The sequence below is a fragment of the Castanea sativa genome, chromosome 7, assembly GCF_040712315.1.
Source record: "Castanea sativa cultivar Marrone di Chiusa Pesio chromosome 7, ASM4071231v1".
NCBI classification, from domain to species: domain Eukaryota; kingdom Viridiplantae; phylum Streptophyta; class Magnoliopsida; order Fagales; family Fagaceae; genus Castanea; species Castanea sativa.
The window spans coordinates 29,087,488-29,095,580 of NC_134019.1; the positions used below are offsets into that span (position 1 = coordinate 29,087,488).

Sequence of the window (8,093 nt, forward strand, 5' to 3'; positions counted from 1 at the left end):
TTAATTTGTCTCATACAATAGTGTTTTTGGTATTTGGTGTTCTAAATACTAAATATTTAGCACTTAAAACACCTAATGCTAGTTCTTTGATACTAGGTTGATTGAGATTTTTTTTTAATTTTTTAATTTTTTTGGTTAAATTTTTTAGTTGAATTGTTGCTAGTTGGGGTAGGCTAATTAAAAGGGAGAGGTCTAAGTTTTTGGAAGAGTGAGGCTAGAAAAAAAAAATGTAACCATTCAATTTTTTTTTTCTTTGGGCTAAGGGGGGCCAATTATTTTTTTCCTTTTTTTTCTTTGGGCCAGGGGGGCCCGGGCCCCCTTGGTCCCCCCTGTAGGTCCGTCCAGAAAAGATGATCAAAGATTGCTAGAAAATAAATGGAAAATTCGGGTATTAAATAAGGATTAAGATCCTCTCTAATTGTTAAGATGATTTTATTATCGACTTTCTAAAATACTATTCATTCAATTTAAATGTTACCTAGATTTGTCACGTTATCAATATTTATTTTTAAATAAATGTTGCAATGAGTAATTATTAGAGATTCGAAACATAGTTCTTTATAAAGAAGACTAGACAATCTTACTACTCACTAATATACAAACCCTTGACATGTTATCAATAGTTTTAAATAGATATCAAAATAATCATCTATCTATTACTATATATATATAAGAGAAATTTCTCTTTTAGACTAGATTTTTATGTGGTTCAGAAATTTCTTTAGACCTACGTTTAATACGGACAAAACTTGAGGACAATCTGGTAAAAATATATCTCAAATTTCACGTAAAATACCAACAAAATAAGAAACTCTCCTACTAATCCATGTCTTCAAAGCACACTTATCAAAAACTAAAATTAAAATAAAATAAAAAACTTCTCAATCTACTTTGATATTTCCCTTAAGAATAAAATATTTTATATCAAATAATACCATGTCATCTATATCAAAACTTAATAAATGAGTGATATGTGTATAAAAATAATTACTCACTAGCACATGTCTTTAGTTTTTTATTGGGTAGTTATTCTTTGTTGATATGTTACACACTTATTAGATTTTGATACTACTAATGTGACATCATTTGATACTAAATATCTTCTCCTTAAGAACATGTACACTGATGTGTATCAACGGTGTTATCAGAACATCACGTGAAGCTTGGTGTACCTATCCAACAATAGCTTTTCTTATCCAAGGAAAAACCAAATCTAATCAAAATATATATAACCAGTCCTCTAAAGCTAGCAAATATCATAACTATCATACACACCCTTACATGATTATTGCCTAAGACAAAGACTGATAATTCATATTCTCGAAAGCAAGCTATCTTCCAAATAGCAGCAATATGCCCTTTTACTATTGTAAAATTAAGGGGAGAAATTCCTGCTGCAAATTAAGGGGGGATCAGACATGATTTTCAAAGCCACCAAATCTCGACTCTCTGAATCCTCGTCACTCTGCTTCCTAAATTTCTTTTAACCTGGTGAAAATTTTCTCATTCTTCTAATAGCACCATTGAAATGTCTTAGTAACTCCATATTTGACTTCACGATTAGCAAAGGAACAACTTAACTATTGTTGGCATGCACCACCCAGCAACTTAAAACTTGTTATAAATCTCATGTTAATGTACTGAAGATATTTGTACAATTATGTTAATCTTCACTTGACATTGTGGACAATTCTTATTTGGTTATGAAAACTATTATATTTTGTCATTTTTTAACGTGTGCACTTTACATTGTTAAACTCTTTTCACATTAATTTTCTAAATATGTTGGTTTAAGATCACTAGACTTTTTATCACTTTACTGGATTCATGTCTTTATTCACCATAAAAATATTCCTATTGTTGCTGTTAGAAGCAAAGAGCTAAAGACATGCAATCATTCATTTTTCTTGACATAATTTGCATGTATATTTGTATATATTTACACCAATATAATTAAATCGCTACAGGAGTGGACAAGCTCAAATACTTTGAGATCACTATTTTGCAACTAATCTTAATGTTCTTAACTCTCTTGCTAGATGCTACTAAACTTTCTTATTTATTTTAATTATCAATTCATTGTTTAAGGAGAAGCACAACAGTAATCGTTTGGTGACCCATAGGCAAGAGGTTCGTATATGAATAACCCGTACCCCAAAATACGGATTCAAACTATTAATGTACCTAAGTACGACACATATTCAAACAATTAAATCACGTTGAACATAAATAAAAACTCAAAATATCTGTTATTTAATTCGTTGGACTGCCCTAGAACCTGGTGTCCTGTTGTTTTTGTCCTTCAGCAATTTGTCCTCAAGTCAACTTTTTTTTTTTTTTGAGAGGAGTCCTCAAGTCACCAAAGTTGGGCATGTTTTCTATGTGGAAAACCCGGGTTTTCTTTTTGTTATTTTATTTTATATATGTCCGGGGAATGAGAAAACTTGAGAATCCTCACTTTCCAATTTGTATATGAGCTTTTTTGTTTTGGTTGGGGCTTGGACCTTTCCATTTATTTATTAATTATCATACTGTGAGCAGGACTATTAAGGTATTACATGATAGTATATTATATGGGTCTTTGGGATATTATCACATGATGAATATTTAAATTTTAAATAAAACATTGACTAATACTATTTACTAGTTTCCATTTAAGTACTGATGTGGCAAAATCTAATACAATAGCAAATAGCATTGAGACCAATTCAAAAAATAAAAAGTCATTCACAAGAATTCTAAGCAATATGGAAAATTCACAATAAAATAGTGTATTCATAATTATACTATATTTATCTATTTGTGGTTATTTCACATAACTAATCCATATTTTGATTTTTTATTCCCAATACATGTGACAAAAATTAAAATATGTGGCTAACCTTTTTTTTTTTTTAGAGAGTTTCAACTTATGGCATCCGTTCCTGATAATTGCTCTTTATTATCAGACCAAGACACCAATCAGTTTTTGGTGTATACGGGGATTGAACCCTAAATCTCTTATACAACTATCAAAAATTTTACCAGCTGAGCTAACTAAAACCCACAAATATATGGCTAACCTTTGATTCTATGTATGAGCGCAAAGGTTTCTATTATTTCCGTAAATTTGTACTATAGGCTAGTAATTTATTGTAGCTTAATATACCAGCTTGTTTTTAGCTTTAGCTAATATACGTAGTTTTATTCCATTTATTTCTAAACAAAATAGGTTAATAAAAAAAAAATTGTTAAATCACATTATGTAAACATTTATGTTTTTTTTTTTGGGTGGAAAATGTAAACATTTATGTACTAAAGATTTACTGGAAAAGAATATCAAACTTTGGTTATGTAATTATACTTTTATTTGTTTACTTATACACAAATGCCTATATCATATATGAAGGAAAATTAAAAAATAATTTGACATCCTATTATTATTCTTTTTTATTACCTTTGAAAGCAAACACTAACGTTTTCTTCTCCTATATATTTGACTGAAACTCCTGCTTAATTCTTCTTATATTTTTTCCTACGTACCTTTGTTTTCCTTTTATATATTTTGAATATTCAAGGACATTGAGAAAATAGTAAATATTTTGTCCTTTTTTTAAATAAAGCTTGACATATTAGAAGAAGAAAGTTTATTACTTCAATAACCTATAAATAAGAAATGCATAAAAAAATTCACCCAAAAAAAAAGTAATAGTATTCCTCTTGACTCTACCTGTATTTGCGAATATCCTAATTTTATTACACAAATTTTGTTATAAGATATAATTGTTACAACTAATGAGGATGAGAGTTTTGAATCATGGTCCTAATAAAGGAGATCAAACAATATTACTAATGTCATTGATCTATAAGGTATCGTAACTGTCTTTGTAAAAATATAAACATAAATTAAAAGATTCAACCCTCTAGGGATGGCCATGAGTAGGGTATGGATCGGGTATACCCATACCCTACTCGAAATATTTGCCCATGGATACCCAGATACCAATACCCATTAATATCCATACCCGATTTTTACCCGAATGTATTATCCATGGATATTCATACCCTACCCAAAACTCATTTAAAAAAAAATGCATTGAATATCATAAACCTACCAATCAATAAAACAAAAAAAAATTAAAATCAATTTTTAAAAAAAAAAACATGAATATATATATATAATCAAAGTTTTGCTGAAATAGAAAAAAAAAATCCATAGAAAAAAATAAGAAGATACATTGTATCTCACTCAGCTTGCTCCGAAGGGAATGACTAGCCAAGTAAACCAAATGTTCTCTCAATCCATAGCTTCGTTTCTCAGCACTCTTTCTCTCTCGGAAGCCTTGTGATTTCACCAATTGCTTTCTGTGAAATGCGGTACAAGGCAGAGAGCTTTGTGATATGTATGTCTGTCTGTCTCTCAACACCACGGCTTTGTGTCTTAAGAACCAAATGTCGAAACTGTAACCGCCATCAACAACGGCTTCGCAACAAGCTCGCGTAAAGGAGAAAGTTGAGTTGAGTTTGATCGACCATGACCCACTCCAATCACCTTCTCTCTCTGCTCAGGTACATCACAAAAAGCTCCGATCTTGTTCTCTCTCATGATTTTGAAGACTGATTGCTTCCCTCTCTTTGATTACGTTCTCTCTCTCTCTCTGTTGATCTGGGTTGTTCGGGTTTTTTTTTTTTTTGAATGGTTTTGATCTGATTGTGTCTGTGCATTTGAGGAGAGGCAGAGAGCTTTGAGAGAGAAAGAAGTTTGGATTTTTTTTTTTAGTACGGGTCGGGTTTGGGTAATATCCATACCCTACCTGCAAAATTCGGGTAATATCCAAACCCTACCCGATTATCTTTTACCCATGAAGAATCGGTTATTACCCGGAACATTTGAATCGGATAGGGTCGGATACCCATTATCCAATGGGTATGGCCATCCCTACCCCCCTCCCCCACCTCTTAAATATAAGTTGAAAGCTCACTCTTATTGAAGGTAGCTTTTATTTAGTAAGAAAAATCTCTAGACTTACAGCTATCAAAGCATCTGGTAAAAGCTCTAGATTATAATAAATTCGTTGATCCGAACTAGAAACTGGTGTCCTGTTGTTTTTGTCGTTCAGCACTTTGTCCTCAATGCACGAGTTAATGTGTATGTAGTGCGAGGACTACCTTGCAAGTCGCCAAAATATATATGTGTGTATATATATATTATTCCCTATATAAATCATAGAGCACCGTTGCATTTCTTGTGCAAAAGAACAAGACAGCTATGGCTCACAACATGTTTTTCCTCTCTTTCCTAGTAACCCTAGTTGTAGCTATTCATGGCATCCATGCAGCCGAATATGATGTTACCAACAACGCTGGGAACACTTCTGGTGGAGTTCGTTTCAACAATGAGATTGGATGTGAATACAGTAAGCAAACATTGATTTCTGCCACAGATTTCATATGGAGGGTCTTCCAGGAAAACAGTAATGCGGATAGAAAGAATGTGACCAAAGTGAGCTTGTTTATCGATGACATGGATGGAGATGCATATGCTATCGACAAAGAGATCCATGTTAGTGCAAGGTACATCAACGGCTATTCTGGTGACATAAAACCGAAATCACAGGAGTGCTATACCATGAAAGCACACACATATGGCAATGGATGGTAATGGGCAAAGTACTCCAGGAGGATTGATTGAAGGAATTGCTGATCATGTGAGGTTGAAGGCAGGATATGCGCCGAGCCACTGGGTGAAGCCTGGGCAAGGTGATAAATGGGATCATGGCTACGATGTTACAGCTCGATTTTTAGACTATTGCAATAGTCTTAGAAATGGGTTCGTGGCTGAATTGAATAAGAAATTGAGGACTGGTTATAGTGCTAGTTTTTTTGTTGAACTACTAGGGAAGACTGTTGATCAGCTCTGGAGTGACTACAAAGCCAAGAATGCAAAATAAGGGTGCTGATTAAGAGCAAATTTATATGAGTAAAATGTTGTTTGCAATTACATCAATCTTGAGATGAATAATTAAGTACCGAAAAAAAACTATGCTTGGTTGATTACTTAAATTGTCAATTTTCTTTTTGTTGCAGTCAAATTTTTTAAGATAATACAAGCACATGTGCTGTCTTCCTTACAACTTGAAATATAAAAAACAAAAACAAAAATCCCCATGCAACTTCAAAGTCTTGTCCACAGGGTGGCTCTAGTATAGAAGTAAGTGAGGCGGTCACCTAAGTCCCTCAGCAGAAAAAAGCCTCCAAATTTAAACCAATAGAATAATTATTTTATTATAAAAGTATTTATTAAACCCAAATATTAGTCAATAAATAACTTTTTTAAAACTAGAAAAAAGAGAGATAAAAATGCTACGTTGATAATATTGTTCACAACAAATTCTAAGTGGTAGGTTGTTACTAACTGTTATTGGTAAATAAAAAAAGTAATTTCAGTAGTGGGTTCAAATTAAAACCAATAACAACTTAATACTTAGAATTTGTTATGAAAATATTGTGAATAAATCACTTTTTACACCAAAAAAAAAAAAAGGAGCATTACACAAAGAATTTCACAACAATTAAGTTAGCAGATTTTTACTAGTTTTCATTTAGATTTACCACTAATATTACATTTTTACTTACCACTACTAATTTGCTATATCAACAACTGTGAAAAGTTTTGTCAAATTTTTGTATCTATATATTTCCTTAAAAGAAAAAAAAAATTCTACATAATTAATTAGTAATTTTGTATCTAAAACAAGATAATAGAATTTAAATAATATTAAAAAATTCCTCAAAAATAGTCATATTTAAATATATAAAAAAGTAGCAAATCAGTTTTCTCTTAAAGAGTCTAAATTAATCAAGCCGCCACAGCTTGTAAATCTGGACAGCAGTGCAATTTTTCACAACTTATTTCATTGTTTAATACAGTGCTAGAACCGGCCAATCCGTCCTTTGTGTATGGCTGGATCTCATGGCTAAAGCATCAGGAGTTCAAGAGTCAAGACCAGACCATGTATTTAAAAACTCAAGGTTAGGTCACTATGGCTGGACCATCACATATATTATAGAACCTGAAAATTCATTCACTAGAAAAAATGTACTAAGAAAATTTCTTAGATTCTGTCTTTTTGCCATGGTCTGGGAATCACGGAATTCTTAATTACCCACAGTTGTACATTTCCATGGTTTCGACCCCCCCCCCCAATTTCTAGACCACCTAACGTAAGCCTTTGAGACTTGAGAGTAGTGCCATTATTACAAGCAGTTGGAATTCTTGTTCTGCCTTCCATAGTTTAATGAAAAGGTGTAAATCTTTTTATTAGATATTGTTCCTTTCCCGGACAAACATTGAACGTGCAGCATGTCTGAGACCATGACTTCATCAAAGTCATTTTCCTTAATCATTGCTCAGTCAGCTAACTGCTTGGTTAATCATGGACACTATGTTCCTGTTATATTAATAATCTTAAAGAAAACAACAAGTTTTGCTGGGTTTAGACTTTAAATCCCAGTTTTTTTTTTTTTTTAGAAGAAAGATAATTCATTCAATAAAAAACTAGACTCGAAGGTTGGACAATACAAAGGAAGAAATGACTGGAGGAACAGACTCCATCCAAGCCTCTAAAGGAAAAGGTAATATACCTCTTTGGGCTAAGGCATGCACTACAACATTGCCTTGCCTACCAACATGAGAGAAAGACCAACTCTGAAACGAGTTTAAATAAGACACTATGTCTTTTAAGATATGCCCTCCCTAGGAATGTGACACCCTTCTGTCTTGTAAAAGCTTGATAACCGAAGAGGATTCCCCTTCAAAGACTGAGTTGTGGAAGCCTATTTCAATAGAAAATAGCACTGCATGCCGAGCCACCATAATCTCCACCAACTTCGCCGCCAGGGGTATCACAATTTTTTCCAAAAGGGCAGCCATTACCTCTCTCACTGAGTTATGGATCACCACACCAAGCCCTACGCAATTTGACTCCCCAAACAATGCGCCATCAAAGTTGATCTTTGTTGTGAAATTTTAAAATACTCACAAGTGTACGAACCGTACCGAAATATAGTTTGACAAGAATGAGGTCGAACCCATAAGGATTTGAATGAACGTA

General features: G+C 32.8%; 1 pseudogene; it reads left to right on the forward strand.

Moving 5' to 3' along the window:
* Window positions 1-5,248: 5,248 nt before the first annotated feature.
* LOC142642222 (uncharacterized) lies at window positions 5,249-5,930 on the forward strand (annotated as a pseudogene).
* The last annotated feature ends 2,163 nt before the right edge of the window (window positions 5,931-8,093 follow it).